This window comes from Rhineura floridana, chromosome 10, assembly GCF_030035675.1.
Source record: "Rhineura floridana isolate rRhiFlo1 chromosome 10, rRhiFlo1.hap2, whole genome shotgun sequence".
Taxonomy (NCBI): domain Eukaryota; kingdom Metazoa; phylum Chordata; class Lepidosauria; order Squamata; family Rhineuridae; genus Rhineura; species Rhineura floridana.
The window spans coordinates 82,209,365-82,225,529 of NC_084489.1; the positions used below are offsets into that span (position 1 = coordinate 82,209,365).

General features: G+C 46.1%; 1 protein-coding gene across 1 annotated transcript in view; it reads left to right on the top strand.

Annotated features, from left to right (window-relative positions):
- The first annotated feature begins 11,586 nt into the window (after positions 1 to 11,586).
- LOC133365109 (mitogen-activated protein kinase kinase kinase 3-like) overlaps positions 11,587 to 16,165 on the top strand; it is a 127,569-nt gene continuing 122,990 nt past the window's right edge. The window contains exon 1 of the mRNA XM_061586507.1: positions 11,587 to 12,113. The gene's annotated coding sequence lies outside the window, so the exon portion shown is untranslated. The remainder of the gene's footprint in view (positions 12,114 to 16,165) is intronic.

Genomic DNA, 16,165 nt, shown 5'->3' on the forward strand with positions numbered 1-16,165 from the left:
AGCAAGGAGGGCCCTTCAATGTCCCTGGCACTCAGAAGATGATGTCATAATTCCTGCTCTGAAAGAAGTCCCAGAACTACGCTCCCCTGATTTCCCTCACTGAAACAAATCCTTTTTTAAAACTGGAGATGCCACAGATTGAGCCTGGCTCCTTCTGAAGGCAAAACATGTGCTCTTCATGAGCTGTGGCCTCTCTCGATGCAAATACACATCAGCCACAATTACATACCATGCTAAAAGCCCTTCCTGGGACTGTGTGTGCCTTGTATGTGGCGGGCACAGGCAGAGGCGAAAGCAGACAGAGCAAGAGATGTGACTCTGCAATGCAATGCAAAAGCCAGAGATTTCTATACCATTCCCCCCACCCCACCCCTGAATCTCTCCACCCTGCAGCAAGAGGCCTTTATTGAGATGATTTATATACCACCCTTTGCATGTCACAAGGTGGTTTACACCAAAATCAAATAAGATAAAAAGAATACACAAAATCCATAAGGTAACACGATCCTTAAAAAGAATCAAAAGAACAACTCACAACAAATTACTAAACAGCAGTTCATTAACAGCAGGAACAGTGAATCCATTTGTCTCATTAGGTTTCTCCTCCTTCAAACACTGGCAGAAAAAGGAGTGACTTCTTAACCAATTGCCCAAGCTATGAAAAGATGGGGCCAGTCAGATACACCTTTGTATGGAGGCAGATCCAGATGTGAGGAGTCACCACTGAAAAGGCCCTTTCCTGGGCACCTACACCATGTACCTCGAATTGAAGAGGGACCAGCAGGAGGGTCTCATCTGCTGAGCTTAAAGCACAGGAAGGTCAATTTGGAAGCAGGCATTTTTGCAGGTATTTTGGGCTCAGAAAATCAACAATAATCAAAAGAGGGCTATACTCCAGAAACTCCTAAAACTTTACTTTGAAGTGTGTTGGAAGTTGACAATCAAGGGGTTGTACATTTATTTATTTTAAAAAAGAACTTCTTGGTTGTAGCCAAAATAGTTTTGGGAAAATAGGGAGACTCGTAGGAAAATAGGCAGCATTTTGTCAGATATTAGAAGCAATTTTGTTGTTGTAATCGACTTGAAGACACATGACAACTTATGGCGACCCTAGAAGCAAGTTATGAGAAAGTTATACAAGAGATATTAATATTGTATAGAATTAAGTAATATAAAGGTATACATACTTGTTAATTCTGGACATTTCTGGTTCAGCTTCCCCAACCTCTGCCCCAATGATGATGATATATTTTGGGGGTTGGATTCAAACTGACAGAACAAGCCTACACACATCTACTCAGAAACAAATCCAGCTGAGTTCAGTGGGGTTTACTCCCAGGTAAGTGGGCACAGGATTGCAGCCTAAACAAGCTGAACTTAAGTCCTGTTGAAATCAATGGACACTGATTTCAATGAGACTGAAGTTGAACTAACTTAGTCAGGCTTCAATAATATCTAACTGTATATTATTTCCTTAAAATAAAACACTGTCCCCGGGGCCAGGGGAAGAGGAGTAAGTCCCTCCAAATTCAACAGGGCGAAAGCATGTTTAGGACTGCAGCCTTATTGGCACTGTTGGGGCAGCTTCAGAGGAGATCACTGTAACCACTGATCAGCTGATTGGAGATGACTGAGAGCCTCTTTGAACTTTGACAGCTGCCAGTCACCTGGTTTCATTGTGAAGTCAGATGACTGACAGCTCATTGGCCCCATCCACTTTTCAAAGTTGGCCCAGTGGGGAATTAAGGATCTGGCAGGCAGGTTGGATTCAGTTCCTCAGCCCTGCCCTAAACTCCCCTGCAGAGGGGCAGCACCTGTGTTCAAGTAAGAGTCAGCTGCTAGCATGACCAGCTTCTGTGCATGGAGTTGCAGAGATGGGTGGGGTGCCATCTTGTCCTTTGCGTACGGCACCAAAATATCTTGAGCAGGTCTTGTAGACAGGATTTCTGAGAAAATTTTAACCATCAAAGCCTTTAAACCAGTGGTTCCCAAACTCCCCCTTCCCCAAGAACCATTTGAAAATTGTTGGTGGCCTGGCGGGCCGCTGAATGATTTATCTGCCTGTTGTAGCAATTGTCATGCGCTGTGCTAGATACTTTTTGTATCTAGTATTTTGGCTGCTTCTTTTTAATTTTGTCGCTTCTTTTCAGGCCCTGCGGTTGGGCACTGGCCAAGGGCTCCTGTAGCTGAGAGGGGCCCCTGCTACTGGGGGTGGGTAGATGTAGTTCCCGCTTTACGATCCATGCCAGCATCAGGTCATGGACCATGCACCCTTCAACACGATACTGGTGTGGTTCGCTGAATGGGAGCTACCCTCCCAGCCAACACCCCTCCCCCCACCGGCATGGGCTTAAAATTGGCCCGGCCGTACTACTTCCCATATTACCGCATTACCCTGTATACTTGTTTGCTTCCTGTGCTATGCAATCCTATGCATGTTGACTGGGAAGGAAGGTATATTATTTATTTATTTATTTATTTATATCCCGCCTTTTGGCCAAAGGCCCTCAAGACGGCTTACAAAGAAAAATAAACACAGGTATAAAAATACAATATAAAAATACAATAAAAGCAATACAATTTCCAAAACTAAATAAAATAACAAATAACATTATAAAAACAAATAAAATTAAATAACAAATAACATGATCATTATTGGCACCGCCAAGAAAGAGGAGGTGGTGTTAGCGGGGGCGGCAGCTCCTGAGAGGCAGGAGGGCGACAGGCATTTGTTACAGCGAAGCTGTTTGCTGTTTCAACATTGTCTTCCTCTCCATGTCCTCGGGCTCGCTGAGCTGCTGAAGGCTCCATGGGCTGAGCTACTAGAAGGCGACCCATCCCGATGAGACTCATCGAGAGAGGGCGATCCTTTGCAGAAGAAGGCAGTGGAGCTTGCTCCAAAGAAAGTGTGCATAGGATTGCAGCCTTAATATTGGGAAATAGTGTAGGGTTCCTTAGTGAAGGATTCAAATTTGTTGTTATTGTTTGATAGAGAATAACCACTCTCTGGATAGTATTCCTTCGGGTGACTTGCCCTTGTGAAGCTGATAAGAGCCATTTTTCGATACTTGAAGGGTGCATGAGAATACAAAGAAATGCTTCCGGGGCACCTGTAGAAGATCACCCTTCCAAGAGCTTAGCACATTAGCATGCTGTGCTGCCACTGCTGAGGGCCCACTGCAGTCTGGTGCCGGCTTCTTTCCTTTCTGACATTATATTTTACTTCATTTCTATTTCTTCCTTTTTACCTTGTTGCTTCTTTTCTTTCATATCCTGCATTGTGTTGTATTAACCTTTTGCAGTCCATAGAATTCAAATTGTAATACAATAAAATACAATTCAAGAAAGATAAAAGCGATAAAAATGCAATTAAAAATCAATTATGAATATTTAATGCAGACATGCCGCAGACCTAGGGTTGCCAGGTTCATGACCTGAGACTGATCGTGTATCTTTAGGAGAAGAGAAAGTCAGCCAAGTGCAGGTGTTCTTGCAACACTGTGATGGGAAAAACCACAAGGTGGGATTCTCCCTTCCCCCTGCACAACTTTTAAAGATACAGAAGACCTCTTGGTTGCCAGGAGTAGATTGACTGGCACGACTTTTGTCTGCAGACCGGAACGACTGGTTGTCTTTGAAACCTTGGCTACCTCCTAGGGGTTAGCAAGGGCAGCTGCACATGGGAGACAATGCAGCCATGGAGGACGTTGTTGCTGTCATAATTTGGCAGAATTGTATTTCCCGTCCCAACATATCCATACAGCAAAGAAGTTCATGCTCCTTTTAAATCAGATATTTCCTTGCAGGTGTGTGTGGGAAATGTCCTTTCCAATTGCCCTGTAAATTTCTTACATTAGGGCAGGGATGGCAAATAGCCCGACAGCCACATTGCCTCAAAGGCAGCCTTTCAGGGTCTGTGTGTGCCTTGCAAGTGGTGGGCGCAGGCAGAGACAAAAGCAGCCAGAGCAAAAGATGTGACTCCACAATGCAATGCAAAAGTCAGAGATTTCTACACCAGTCCCACCCAACCACCCCTGAATCTCTCCATCCTGCAGCAAGAGGCCTTATTGCAGTTTAAGGACATGGTCGAAGCAGGCCATAACTCTCAAGAAGGCATGAGGCAGGGCTGGTGAGGGGGTGTGGCCAAACAGAGATCCAAGGGCCGGATAGAGAGGCCTGGAGGTCCACATTGGGCCCCTGGGCCTGAGTTTCCCAACCTCTGCACTAGGAGAATTAAATGGGTCAACATTATTATCCCTATATTTCAGGCAGAGGAGTAGGGAGAGAAAGGATGCTGATGGATATTGATTGCAGGATCAGTGCTGCTCACGCCTGTTCAGTTTTTTGCAGCGTCCACACAATGTCGTTGGCATCAAAATGCCAGCATTTCCCCCTCGTTTAATCAGGCTTTAGCCTTCCTGCAGAAAAGCCAGTAATTAAAAAAGCCAAGAGCCTGTTTGCAATATCTGAATGAGCCATTTTGCAAAGTTAAGCCGCCTGAAAGGACCCTAAGGGACATTATGCCATGTTGCAGAAGTGAGGGGCTGACTCTGAAATAGGCATGGGGGAGAAATGTGATTCAGTTTGCACTTAAAAGTGAATCTATCAAATTTGCACTTTCAGAAAAGATGTGAGAAGCAGAACCCAGTGGCCCTTCGAAATTTGCACTTATCTGAATTTCACAATGCAGTTCTCCAACTGAACAATGTTTACAAAAACGCGTACGTTAGGGGAAAGTGTGCATAAAAATTAATATGTTCATGAAAATAACAGAAAAAAACACATTTTATTAGGGGAAATTGCTTGCTAAAATATGTTCATTCCTAGCCAAAACTGCAGACAAAAATGTGTTTATTAGGAGAAAGCCACACTAAAATGTTGATATATTTTCATGAGGCTATAAAAAAAAAAAAAAGTAAATTGATGCAAATAGCTAAATTCAAAGAACTGAATTTAAGACTGGAAAAACGAGAAACTGAGAGAACAGAAATGGACAGAACCTTCCATCCCTGCTGTCAAAGACAGGCTCACAACAGAGAATCATAGACTTGGAGGGGACCTTTTAGGTACAGTAGGGTCCCGCATTATGGCGTTCCGCTGATGCGGCGGCTTTCAAGAAGGGGAAATTCCCTGTTTTAAAGCCAATTTTGCCATTTTGCGATGTTTTTGTGTCATTTTTTCGCAAAGCGGCCCATTATAGTCTATGGAGCCCTGCTTTACGTCGATTTCCGCTTTACAGCGGGGACCTGGTCCCTATCCCGCCATATTAGTGGGGCCCTACTGTATAGGCCATTAAGTCCAGCTCCGGAAATGCAGAGAGGATCTCCCAGAACTGGCTGCCTAGCCTCTGCTTGACGATATCCCAGCGAGGGAGACTCCACCTTCACCCAGGGTTATTGGTTCTGTTGTTAAACTGCTCTTATCATTAAGGTGTTTCTCCTGAAGTTCAGCCAAAATCTACCCTTCTGTGCCTTAAGCCGGTTAGATCGAGTTCTGCCCTCTGAATCAGCAACAAAGAACAAGGGCACCTACAGACTGTCAGTATTTTGCAGCAGCAGTCCAGAACTTTAGGTTCATGCAGTTGAAGTGGTTTCAAGGGCCCTGTCACCCTAGCACAAGAGTGGTCCACTGGGCTGAATGGGGGACTGCCCCATCATCTTCAGTCTGCTCTCAACCAGACCCAGCCTCCCTGCCTGCCTGCCTTTTCTTACAACCAGCCCAGGAGGTGGCACCGCCTGCCAGCTTCTTCCACCTTCGTCTCAGCGCTGCCCTTGTTATAGAACTCAGCAGGGTGTGGGACGGAGACAAAGCTAGGATTAATTGACTCTACCTCCACCTGCTGCTGATCTCCCTTGCCAACTGGGTACTGGCCTCCACTAAGCACAACAAATCTACTTTTTAACAGACTTTTTTGTGGTTGGGAAAGTGCTGGGGAAATGCGTGTAAAGTGTGGATTTAACTCATGGGGAGGCCTGTAGACACCCTGCCAACAAAGCAGGACGAATGCTCAATAAAGAGATCATCAGGAGGGGACCCAAACCTTTGCTCTCTTCAATATGATCTCCAATCCAGTAATATCCACACTGATAGTTTTTGCCCTCTCCTAGTGATATTTGAAGAGTGCCGTCATGTTCTCTTTCAGCCATCCCTTCTCCGTGCTAAACATGTCCAGTTCCTTCAACCTTTCCTCATACGACTACTGTCCATGCCTCTGACCATGCCCACTGCCTTCCTCTGAACCTATTACAATTTGTCTATATTCTTCTCAAAGTGTGATGCCCATAACCAACTATAGCAGGGGCAGGGAACCTCTGGCTCACAGGCCAATCTTGGCCCACCAGGGAGTCCAATTTTGCCATGTGGCCATTTCCCCCAGACCATGCCCACCTGTCAATCAGCTGACTTCATTGGGCCAGTTTGGAGTAATGCTTAGAGTGTCGGAGTGGGACCTTCGGAGAGCAGGGTTCAAATCGCTGCTCAGCCATGAAGCTTACTGGGTGACCTTGGGCCAGTTACTATCTTTCAGCCTAACCTACCTCACAGGGTTGTTGTGAGGATAAAATCAGGAGTGGGATAACCATGTTTGTATGGCACCTTGACTGCTTAGAGGCAAGGTGGGATAATAAATATAGCAATAAATAAAATAAAAAATTAAAAGTCAGCTGACGGGTGGCGTGCAGGGTTAAATCCTGCTGGGTGCTGCTTCGCCAGAGTGTTCCCTGCAGGGGACACATTGGCGAAGCAAACCCCTCCCCCCACCCTGCAGGGCAACTTTGATAGGTGGGCGGGATTGCCCCCCTATCAGTCATCTTATGTCACCATAACATCAGATGATTGACAGATCGATGGGCCAGTCCACCTGTCGAAGTTGACCTGTACGGTGGGGGTAGAAATAAAGATCTGACCCGCCAAGCCAAAAAGGCACCCCATCCCTGGAAAATAGTTTTCCAACCAGCTTTGAAACAAGTTGACGGTATTATCAGCAATCAGTTCACTAACATATCATGGGGAACTTCATAAAATGCTTTGCTGAAGTCAAGATAAATTATGTCCCCAACATTCCCACAATCCACAAGGCTAGACCACAAAGACAGACAGACAGACAGAGAGAGAAATTTGTCTTGCAGGATTGATCCTCGATAGTCCTGGTAATGTAGTCCAAAGTTGTTATCCCAACACTGTGGAGGTATGCTGAAACTCACTGCAACTCAGTCAAGCAGCACATTATTATACCCCAAAAGGCCAGACGGGGCTGCAGGCGAGACAGACCGCCAGTTGTATCCAGATACGTTTGTACCACTTAATGGAGATCCCAAATAATGTTGGAAAAGCCGTTCTAAAGAAGCTGCAGGAAAGGCAATGTGAGTTGCACTTCCTGCAAGGCTAGAGGCACAAGGACGGGAGGGGGCTCTGACAGCAAGGATCTCCCTGGACCCTTGTCTGACTTTTCAAGCAGTAAATCTCTGTACAAAATAATAAATCAACGCCGGCCACTGTTGTGCGCTATTTGGTCAGAAGAAACTGACAGGGACAGGAACTTTGCTGGCTGGGGGTGGGGGCAGGCAGGAGCAGGGGGAGAGACACTTCCTGCAGGAAAGACAAGCCTGTGCTTTACAGGCACAGGATCCCGTAGCTAGAATTGCCAACCAATTAAAAAAAAACATCCACTTTGTTCTGTCCCTGTGCCTTTAACAGCAGTGTGATCTGCAGTATTAAGTCATAACACTCATTTCCAGTCAGATCAGACTAGTCCAGCATCCTGTTGTTGTTGTTGATCCTATTGTTTATTAGACTTTTCAGTTGCTTGTTGTGACCTAGAGGCCTCCTTGTGACTTATGTAGTTCTCGCAGTGGCCAACCAGCTGCTTATGGGAAGCAGGACATGAGTGCATCAGTACTTTCCCGCAGCCGGTATTTCCCAGCAACTGGTATTCGGAGGCACACTACCTCTGACACTGGAGGTGGCACACAGCCATTATGGCTAGTAGCCATTGAGAGCCATGTCCTGCATGAATTGCCTAGTCCCCTTTTAAAGCCATCCAAGTTGGTGGTTATCCTGAAACAGCAAATCCCACAGTTTAACTATGCACTGTGTCCTGAAGTATTTCTTTTTGCTTGTCCTGAATCTCCCGGTATTCTCCCTCGTTGCATGTCCCTGAGTTCTAATATTATGAGAGACATTTCCCTAGCCATGTTCTCCACACCATGCATGTATATATTTCTGTCATGTGCCTTCTTACTTGCCTTTTTTCCAAATGAAAAAGTGCCAAATCTTTTAACCTTTCCTTACAGGGGAGTTGCTTCAGCCTCTTGATCATCTCCCCCCTTTACTGCACATTTTCCAGATGTGCAGCAGCCTTTTAAAGGTGCAACGACCAGTGTGGTACATGCTATTCCAAGCGTGGTCGCACCATAGATATTTATTTATTATTTATTACATTTCTACCCTGCCTTTCTTTTTCATGATTGAAACCCAAGGCGGCCTACATATGGTTCCCAGGTGGTTTCCCATCCAGGCACTGACCAGACCTGACCCTGCTTAGCTTCAGCAGGGAGCTGGCCTCATGTGCCTTCAGACCATAGCCTGGGATATATATAACAGCATTATGATTCTGGCCTGTCACCTTATCACAAGACTGCTCTGTTTACTCAGGATTCTTCCTGTCAAAAGCTTTTTGAAAGTCTGAGCGCACAGCTGCATTATCCCAATTCTCACACTTATTGACACTCTCAAAGAACACTAGGTTAGACAGGCCTTGCCTTTGCAGAAGCCATACTGGTCCTTCTTCAGCAAGGCTTGTTCTTCTCTTATCAGATGTGGGGAACCTTTGGCTCTCCAGATGTTGCTGAACTACAGCTCCCATCATCTCTGGCCATTGGCCATACTCCCATGCTGCGGCTGATGGGAGCTGTAGTTCAGCATCATGGGAGAGCCACAGGTTCCCCATCCCTGCCCTGTATGCTTAGCATAGCCTATCCTTTCAGACCAAACAGGTTAAATTCAGATTAATCTTGTGTACATGGACATCTCATCTACACTATAAATTTAAAAGTGTAAATATAAAATCAATATAACGGTCCTAGCTTTTCCTTGTAGAATCTTGGCAACTGTGTTTTGTTGAGCACGCTGCCAATTCTCTGGAAGAGATTGCCAGTCTTCCAAGTCACAACATTAAGATCCCAGAACTTCCCTGGGAAGAGAGGAAATTACTGTTAAACTCAGTGTTCTCCAACCTGGTGCCCTCCAGCTGTTTTGGACTACAGTTCCCACCAGCCCCAGCCAACATTGTCTAAAGCAAACATAGAGGAGTCTGGGGCTGATGGGAGTTGCAGTCCAAAACAGCTTGGAGGGCACCAGGTTGGGGAGGTGTGGTTAAACAATTTGCACAGAGCATTCCCACACATCTTAAGTCCTACTGTGTTCAGTGGGGCTTATTCCCCCTAGTAGATGTGTTTAGGCAGCCTTAGGATGCAATCCTGTGACTAATTATCTGGCTCCACGTCTCATGAATTCAGCGGGGCTTACTCCAGAGTAAACATGCCAAGGACTGCACTGTTATGTTTGTACCATAGCTATGCTCTACCGATCTGCAATCCTATGCGCATGTATGCAACTCCCAATAAACTCAATGGGGCTTACTTCCAAGTAGCCATGCAAAGAATTGCACTGAGGGGAAAAAAGCCCATCTAACTCTGCTTTCAATCCAGCTTACTGCTGTCTACATTCAGCATCTAAACTGGATTATTATTAACTTTAAACTCATCTTTAATCAATTAGAATTGTTTAAAAATAATATCTACAGCAGGGGTTCCCAAACTGTGGTCTGGGGACCAGCAGAGGTCCATTCAGTTGATCCACTGTGTGCCTGTGAAGAACAGCTGCTCTGACATGCATGCATTAAATGTTCATATTGATTTTTATTGGGCTGCGGTCAACTACGCCCTACTCAAAGAAGACCCATTGAAATTAATGAACCTAAGTTAGTCATGCCCATTAACTTCAATACATCTACTCTGTGTAGGACTAGCATCAAGCACATTACATTATAACATTTATATCCAACCTTTCCTCCAAGGAGCTCAAGGAGGCATACATGGTTCTCCTCCCTCTCCATTTTATCCTCACAACAACCCTGTGAGGTAGGTTAGGCAGACAGACTGTGACAATACCACCGATTATATTGTATTTTATTACTATACTGTATTCTACGGAATTAAAACTGTAATGCAACATAATGCAATTAAAAGAAGCCATAAAATACAATTTAAAAGCATTTGTTGTTATATGCCTTCAAGTCGATTACAACTTATGGCAACCCTATGAATCAGCGACCTCCAGTAGCATCTGTTATAAACCACCCTGTTCAGATCTTGTAAGTTCAGGTCTGTGGCTTCCTTTATGGAGTCAATCCATCTCATTTGGCCTTTCTCTTTTTCTACTCCCTTCTGTTTTTCCCAGCATTATTGTCTTTTCAAGGTTGCCGGTATAGCACAGTGGGGAGGAGAGCCTGGCTGGGATCCAGAGTCTTGAGTTCAAATCCCCGCTCGTGTCTCCTGGGTGTCAAGGGCCAGCTAAAGATCACCCCCACAATGAGTGGCTCAGGGGATACGTGCCCTACCAACTGTGCAGCTGTGGGCCAGCTGCATAGTCCCAAGGAGCCCAGTTGCCCCCCAGCTGGCAGTGGCAGACGAGGAAGGGGCTGGCTTGTGCAGCTGTGGCAAGCTGAGCAGGCCCTAGCCAGCTGGGGAGGAGTAGCCTCAGAGGGAGGCAATGGTAAACCCCCTCTGAATCCCGCTTACCATAAAATCCCTATTCATAGGGTAGCCATAAGTTTGGATCGACTTGAAGGCACTCCATTTTCATTGTATTTTCTAGTGAATCATGTCTTCTCATGATGTGCCCAAAGTATGATAACCTCAGTTTCATCATTTTAGCTTCTAGCAATAGTTCTGGTTTAATTTGTTCTAACACCCAGTTATTGGTCTTTTTCGCAGTCCATGGTATCTGCAAAGCTCTCCTCCAACACCACATTTCAAATGAGTTGGTTTTTCTCTTATCCGCCTTTTTCACTGTCCAACTTTTACATCCATACATAGAGATTGGGAATGCCATGGTCTGAATGATCCTGACTTTAGTGTTCAGTGATACATCTTTGCATTTGAGGACCTTTTCTAGTTCTCTCATAGCTGCCCTCCCCAGTCCTAGCCTTCTTCTGATTTCTTGACTATTGTCTCCCTTTGGGTTAATGACTGTGCCAAAGTATTGATAATCCTCGACAAGTTCAGTGCATCTTAATTGCTACAGGCGACAGAAAACCCCTTCAGCGGCCTTTCATCAGTTCAGGGAACCGTCGCTCTACAGCCGAGAGACCCCTAAAGGGCAGCCAGTATCCCGGCCGGCCCACCCAGGCCCTTTACCCTCACCACGCACCTGAGCGCCGGCACCGCCGTCTGCCCGAAAAGGTCCCGCGCCGGGAGCTGGAGCCCCGTCCCAGCCAAAGCTTCCTCGGCTCCGATTGGCTGCCGCCGCCTTTGCCGTCATCGCTTCCTGTAGCTTTCGCCCCCGAGCCCTTTCCCGAGAGCTCCGCTCCGCAAGCGGGACGTGGAAGCCGCCAGCGGAAAGTTGCCTTTTCTTTTTCTCGCTGCGCTGGGTGCAGGAGTCGCGTCTTTATCCCTCGGCACCCTCCGCTCCGGGGAATTGTTCAGGACCTATTTAACCCCCTCCTTCCCTCCTCCTCTGCGATTTCTTTTTTTTATATGCACACAAGAACCTTGTGCAAGAGGGTGGTTCCCCCCCCCCTCTTTTGACGCGGCGGCGGGGGGATTGCATCCGGAGTTTGCAGCTGGGAGCAGAAGGCACCGGCAGTCCTGGAGGTGTTTTTTTGTGGGGGGGGGGCTCATCTGTTGTGGAGTAGTAGGAGGGTTCGGAGGCAAAGAAGCACGATCCGGTTCCAAAGCCGGGGCACCCGCCCCCCTCTTCTCCCCTCCCATCTCTTGTGCGTGGAGGGGGGGCTCTTAGCTGTTGCCGGCGGGAAGAAGGCATCGGACATGGAGCCGAGAACGAAGTGATTCAAGTTTTCTGTGACTTCCTGCAAAAAAAAGGGGGGAAAAGAGGTTAGATTTATTTTATTTATTGGTTTTGCGCTTGAGGATTTCTTTTGATGGGGTGGCCTCTCTGTCTCTTTTCTCCCGCCCCTCCCCCGTCGCGCTCCCCTCCCATCTCCCCACTTTGCGGGGTTGTTGTTATTGTTGGGGTGTACTTTTGATTTGGTCTTGGTGCTTGATTCAGTAAATCTGTTGGGACTCACTTTTTGCTTCGTCTGAAAACTTCGCTCTCCAGCCGTGTCTTCTGTTTCCTGTTTCGTGGTGTTGGCTCTCAGAGACCATTAAGTTTTCTTACCACGCGCCGCTGCCACCAACACCCCTCTCCAAAAAATAAAAATAAAAAAGCTTGCAAGCTATTCCGTGATCGCACACACGCACTCCCCCCCCCCATCACCGGAGCTCATTGCCTTTTGAGTACTGAAATACTAAGTCAACTTTGGTGGCTGGAATCGGGCCTGAGATGCACAAAGCTCTGGGGGACAATTATAGCGATCGGTAATGCTCTGTAGCATAAGCCTGAAGAGTTTTGTCAAGCTTTGTGAAGTTTGCAGCCAGGATGTTGGGTCTTGTGAAAGCAGGGCTTTTCATTTGCTCTGGAACCTCTCCATCCCTCAATCCAGAAGTTCCAGATTCACTTCTGGAACTTCTGATTAAATTTTTTTTTTAAGAGTGTGCCCTTGCCCATGTGCAGAGTGTCTTTTGCATAGCATGGAGTAATCACAACAAGCGTTTTAAAGGTGGGCAAGAGTTCGGCCTTGGGCCAGGCTACTTTTTCTTTAAAACGTGAATAAAATAATAAAAAGTTATTGTATCTTAAGTTTCTCATCTGGGCGTTATGGAAAGTAAGGAAGTTACTTTTGTTAATCTGCATGCACAGCAGTGTGCAAGGGAGACTTCAGGGCTGCTTCATTTCCTGGAAATCAGGGTGACGTGTTTCCAAGTATATCTTTATTTTTATTATAATTTTTTATATACCACTTTCTCACACAAGTGTGTTCAAAGTGGCTTCCTGTGGGATCAGTGGGAGGGTTTAGCATGATTGCTTTTGGTGTCTTGTTATAACTGTCATTGGTCCAGTGATTTCATTTGAGCAGAAGAATATTTGGTAGCCTTGGAACCTGTCCTGAAGGCCAGACGGAGTTCAGCCTAGCAATGAAGGAGTAACAGCAATGGAGGGTCTCTGTACATGTGCAAAGTCATCCCTTACCACTACCAACTCCTGCATTGATCTGGGATTATTTGTGGGTCAACTTCAGATGGGCACAAGCCTTGGCATATAATAGCTCTGCACTGACAACACAAAATTGGTGGATAACCTATGTGTGAAGAGAGGGGCAGTGTCAACTGATTTAAGACATGGACGTTGGAAATAAGGTCAATGGGTTCAGTCCCTCCCCGCCATGTACTGATTATCTACACATTTTCATGTCATCTGGGACATTTAGGACTAGAAAAATCTGGTTTTGGATTGGCTGAGGGGTTTGGGGTTGTTGTTGTTTTTGTTTGCCATTTCACAAGGATTTTTATTATGGGATGCCTCTTTCTCTCTGTCTCTCCCTCACCTTCTTGTTCTTTATATAACCAGAGGAAGATGTCAAGCAATTAGCTAATCCAAATAGCAGTAAAGACTTCAGACCAAACTCCGTCATTAGTTCAGTTGGATGCAGCTTCTGGATAATTTAACCCACATTCTTTTGTGACGCACTTCAGATACCTTTTTGAACATAACATCAATGAAGGAAGGACAGAGCTTGTGTCTCTTCCTTCCAATGCATGATATACAAGGGTTGACTTGAGATCCTAATCTACTTTTTTTTGTGCTGGGATGGTGGTGGGGAAAGGAGTAGTGTTGGTAGTGGTTACTCTAGATTAAGGAGGCAGGAATAAATACGGATTAGCATTATTTACACTTTTCCCAACAGTCACTTTGGAAAACAATAAAACAATTGACAACAAGTGGGGATTGGGGTGAAATTGCCTAGAATGTACACCTAGAGGATTGAGAAGGGAGATGCTTTGTTCGTGACTTGAAGGCACTTGCCAGTCAGCAGTGTGCACAGGCGGTTTCTGAGGACTGAGAAGGGATGGATTTTCTTTTTGACAGCGTGAGCACTAGCTAATTGGTGCTGTGCCTAGGCAGTCCGGTTTGAGAAGGAAGGAGTTTTGTTGGTGACAACTCAGGCACTAGCCAGTAAGCACTGTGCAGAGCCAGTGTCTCCTGCAAAATTGCAGAACTGCTTATTTTGGAACTCTGCCAGATAAAGAATAAATGTGTTTGGGCCGAATGTAGCAAGGCTCCCCCTAAATTGGCTCCACCATGGTCAGAATGTTACATTGGTGCCCTTCTCAAATGAGTTTGAAGTGAGACTTAAATTGGGGAGGGGGGATTCCTAGGTCACTCTCTACTCCACTGTGCTGAGCTATGTCTTATAACAGACCCCCCAAACCCCTTTGTCCTGCGCTAGCTAACTGAGCAAAAAAAGTAAGCATTTCTCAGTGCAATCCCTATGCATGTCTAAGAAGCAAGTCCTGGTGTTTTCAGTGGGGTTTGCTCAAAGGTAACAATGTGTAGCATTGCAGTATGAGATGAATAGACTTTGCAAAAGTGGTCAACATGGGGAGGCTTTGCAAGAAAAGAGAGCCGGGAAGGAAAGGGAAATATATATTCCAGTGGCACAGAGCACCAGGGGACAAATGTGGCCCTCCAGACCACTCTCTATGGCTCTCTAGGGACTCTCTCTAGGCAACACCCCCTTTCCCAGCCATACCCCTACTGCCTACCCTTCTTGAGTGATTTTGCCTGCCTGGAACATGCCTTGAACTCTGATAATGGGTGGTATTCAACATTACTGCTACTCAGTGTAGACCCATTGCAGTTAATAGACATCAATGACTTAGGTCCATTAATTTCGATGGGTCTACTCTGAGTAGGACTTAGTTGACTTCAACCCAGTTGATTGCCTCGATGGAGGATTAAGTAAGTGTGTACAGAATGAGCCTTCTGTCCAGAGGTAAATTTTGTATTTGTTGCTCTGCCCACTTTGGCCTCTGGCCCTGCCATCCGCCGGCATGTGGCCTTCGGAAGGTTCCCAAATGGGAATGTGGCCCTCGAGCGGAAAAAAAAGCCCCCTCTTGCCTGATTTATGTAAATTGCTATGCCGTAGCTGCTTTTTCCACCAGAAAGGCCTTGCATCATAAAAAAACATAAATGTGAAAATAATAATGCGTAAAACAATTAAATGAATAAATCAGAGTGTCCAGAGGGGCGGGGGAGTCGCACGGCGACAGCATTTTGACAGCAAAGCAGGATTTGTTTGTTTGTTTTTTCAAACCACTCCAACCCTAAAGGCCTTGCAAAACAAAATGCTTTTCAAGGAGCGTTGGGATGCCTGTCATGCCGGGGACACGTGGATCTTCCATGGGAGGGATTTCCATAGCTCAGAAGCTGCTACTGAAAACATTTTCTCTTGCGTCACTGCCCCTACTTACAGACGCTCCCTGCCTCCTTAATCGCATGGGGGAGAGTTCCAATTAACAGAAAAACCTAAGTAGCTGGAAGCCAGCATAAGCCGCTCGAAGTTGGGGCCCTTGCTAAAGGCGCGGCCTGTTGCTGTCCTTCGGCCCTGTTTGACTAATGTTGCCCCTTCATGGCTGCAAGGCCTGGGGAGGGTTTGGGGAAGTCCTATAGCTCGGTAGTAGAGCATTTGCTTTGCATGCAAAAGGTCCCAATCCCAACCCCAGGTGTTTTACGTAGGGCTGGGAAAGGCAACCCCTGTCTGAAATCCTGCTGCCAGTCAGTATTGACCTAGATGGACCCAAGGGACTCACTCGGTGCAAGGTGGCTCCTTCTGGCTGTGTACACACCATACAGTTAAAACATGTTTAAAGCAGCTTTCCCTCCCACAGGAATCCTGGGAAGTGTAGTTTACGTGTCACAGAACTTCAATTCCCAGCACCCTTAACAAACTACAGTTCCCAGGATTCTTGCGGGGGGGGGAAGGAATGTGCTTTTTGTGTTCCTGTATGGTATGAGAAAGATTTATCTTCACACTATTCATGAT